Genomic DNA, 3,637 nt, shown 5'->3' with positions numbered 1-3,637 from the left:
GCGGGGCGCGCGGCTGCGGAGGGCGGCCCGGCGGCAGCGGCGGGGCGAGGCGGGGCGCCCCTCCGGGGGCCTAGTGCCCCCGCGCCCCGGGCCGCCGGTCCATGCCGCCCCCTCCCTCGTCGGGCTCCCGGCCGGGGCGCCGCAGGGGGCGGGGGCGGGGGCGGGGGCGGCGGCGCTCGGGCCCCTGGGCTCCGGCCGCCCGCGCTGTGCCCGCCGCGCCGCGCCGCTCCCCGGTGCCCCGCGCGCCCCGCGCTGCTCGCCGCCCGCTGGTCCGCTCGCCGGCGCGGCCGCCCGGGCGCCGCTCAGGTCTCGCCGCCTCCCCTGCTCGCTCGCCCGCCCGCTCTGTGCCGCGCTGGCTGCGCTCCCCGCCTCCCCCGCCCGCCGCCCGCCGCCCGCCCCCTCCGCGCTCTCCACCCCCGCCCCCCGCCGGCCCGGCGCGGTCGCCCCTAGCCCGCCGCGGGCGCCTTCCCCCCTTCGCCCCGGGCTCCCTGGTCCTCCCGCGGAGGATCACTCGGCTCTCGCCCCGAGTCCGCAGCCACCGGACCGAGGTGGGGGTGGGGCCCTTCCTTCCTGCCCCTTGGCCCGCCCCTACCCCCCACGAACAGAGCAGGAAACTGAGGACCAGAGACCTGGCGGCGAGGTGAGATGGGCCCCAGGCTCCCGGGTCCTGGAGGAGAATCATACGGTGTTGGTGCCTGGTGAGGCTCCAAGTTGGGGAAACTGAGGCTGAGAAAGCAGGGCGTTGACCAAGGTCATAGGGTGCTGGTGGCAGTCAGGAGTTTGGGACAGACTTGGGGCAGGCTCCCCCTGCCCTGTAGCTGAGACTTGGCAGCTGACCTTGCCCCCCACAGTGGAGCCCCAGGCCTGGCTCCTCTCCAAGCCCCCACCACTCTGCCTGGGGAGCTGCCAAGGGTCTGTCTCATGCCCCTCCCCACCCCCAGCTCAGGGCACTGAAGATCAGAGAGGTGGCTGGGTGCCTGTAGGGACTGGTGTGAGAGCCTGTCAGTGCACATGCCTGCTTAGACCTAATGTGTGTGCAAGGCTCACCCAGGCCCCAAGGCATGTGTGCGCATCAGGGTGAGGGGGCAGGTGTTTGTGGGAGCAGCATGTGCGTGCATATATCTGTTATCCAGAAGGGTGTGTTCATGTGTTTTTGAGTCCGCACGCAGATGGATGCATGTTGGGAGTGTGTATGGAAACCTGTGTGTGCCAAGGTTGTGAGCTGGCAGGGCAGGAGCTTCTGGGCAGGAGCCCATGGGTGGGCAGGGGGCGGTGTACGGGCCCATGGGCAAGGAGCGGCATGGGCATGTGTGCACAGATGTGCATACATATATATGGGGGAGGGGTTGACCCCCTGGCCTCTCCATGGCCCCAGCTTCAGGACCTGCCCCTAGAGGCCCTGTGGGAACCACCTTCAATCAGTCAACAGCCCCAGCAGGAAAGCTGATTGCCACTGCCCTGCCCAGCCCTGCCCTTCCTGAGCTGATTACATTTTTCTGTTTGTTTCTGCTTTTGTCGTTGATTAATCACAGCCCTATCTTGGGGCCTGAGGAGAGGGGGCTCAGGAAGAGATGCCAGCCCTGGCTGAGCTGGGCCTGGCCAGGCCTGGGCTCCAGCACTTCTCAGGCATGGGTCTGGACGGGGATCCCAACAGCATCCACAACCCGCAGAGGAGGAAAGACCCTAGCTATTTGTCTCCTCAGCCTCTATGGATCAGCTGAGTGCCTGTTAGAACTGAGGGCCGGGGTGGGAAAGGCCTCCGAAAGCCCTACCCCAAAGCCCTCCTCATCCACCTGTCCCGGTCTGACGATTCACCTTCAGAGCAGAGTGTTTTGAGCTGCCTCGGATCTTCTGGTGCAGCAGAGGAGTGGGGAAGAAAAGAACCCAGAACTCAGAGCCAGGCAGACGTGGGGCTCCTGCATCTACCACCTCCTTGCCATGGGACCTTAGTCACCTTCCTTAACCTCATGGGCCCGTGGTTTCCCCCTCATGAAGTGAGGGTAGCAATGCCACCTCCTAGGCAGCGGTGAGGATGGAATGATGTAACATGGGAGAGGTGCCTGGCAGTGCATCCCTGTACCTCTTGGGAGTTTCCTATTAGCATGGAAATTCCCCCAAGGAATATGAATTAATAATAATTATAGCTGCTATGTATTGATTGAGAGCTTGAGCTATAGCAGCTCTCTCTTCTGTTTACTGAGTGGCCAGGCTGCACCAGCCCATGCCATCCAGTCCTAAATCAGGACCCCCAAGCCAAGGGAAGCTGGGCTGGAGCTTGCTAAGGGGCTGATGGGAACCCAGCTCCTAGTGGTGTCTAGAAAGACTGCTGCAGAGTATGTTGGCGCTCGCCTGATAGAGGGGCAGCTTCGGCTGCATCCCCTGTAGCTCCCAGCCAGGGCAGTGGAGAATTTTCAAAGCACAAGGCAGAAATGGTCTGTGAGTAAATTCAACAAAAATCGAGTGAATGGGCCTACCCAACACAGCCAGGCCCTGAGGGTCTGCGCTGAGGGAGGGCATGAGTATCTGTGGAGACACAGGCCTCCCTCCAGTCTGTGGCCAAGGGGTCAGGTTCTACATATTGTGACCAGGCTGCTCCCTGAGACAGGCTCCCACCAGGCCAAAGGGACAAGACCTGATGAGGTTTACAGCCTCAAGGTCACAGTACACCCCACTGCTTGGGCCATCCCTGCCACCCCGTCTCTGGTGACTCAGGCCGGTCCGAGTCTCTCCCCTGATGCAAAGCCATGGCCCGTAGAGCTGACTGTGGGCCTAGGGGACTCCCACGTGCCACCGGCTGCACGTGTTCTCGCTTCTCTGTCTGCCTGTCCCTGGGCTGTGCATGTAACCAGAACAGCATCCCCCAAACCTCTGAAAGCAGTTTGTCCTTGCCTCCATTCGTGACTGAGGGGACCCCTGCCTAGGGACCAGGTTGGGTTATGCACCATCGTGAGGCAGGGCTGGGGTTGGAGCCCAAGGCAGGAGCTGGGTTGGGGTCAGGGTGAGGGCTTTAGGAGCCAGGCTCTGGGCCATTCTGATCTTATCTTTCCAGGCTCAGAGGAATGCGGCCTCCTCTGAGAACCATCCTAGGCCTCCTCAGCCCTCTGTGCACCTCAGGCCACTGGGCGGCCCCTGGATGTGAGGTCCTACGAGCAGGTCAGGCCAGGAGTCAGAGGATGAGAGGTTGCTGCTTGTACCTGGGCCTCACAGAACAAGTACCAGAGAGCTGAGCAGCATGGTTGAGGTGACAGCTCACCGTCTGGTGAAGGGCAGTGTGGGGGAAGCTTCTGTAGAGGAAGGACATGAAACCAGCTTGAAAGACAAGTCTCGGACATGGGGTGGGTGAGGCGGCGCCACAAACTCTGCATGGAGAACCCAGAGCCAGGCATATGCCTTTGGGTGGCTACACTCACCTCTCTGAGCCTCAGCTTACTCACCTGTCAAATGGGCATAGATCTTGCTCCCAGAACGAAGGCTTAGATCCTGCAGTGCACAGGACATGACAGCTCTTACTATGAGTCAAGGGAACTCCAGGAGGAAAAGCCAGGGTAAGCAAAAGCTCAAAAATGTGAGAGGACCACCCCTACCTCTGGAGGGCAGGCTCTGAATCTGTACCCCCAGATTTGGTGCCTGGCACAGG

The sequence above is a fragment of the Canis lupus genome, chromosome 26 (assembly GCF_011100685.1).
Source record: "Canis lupus familiaris isolate Mischka breed German Shepherd chromosome 26, alternate assembly UU_Cfam_GSD_1.0, whole genome shotgun sequence".
Classification (NCBI taxonomy): Eukaryota; Metazoa; Chordata; class Mammalia; order Carnivora; family Canidae; genus Canis; species Canis lupus.
This window is presented reverse-complemented; position numbering follows the sequence as displayed.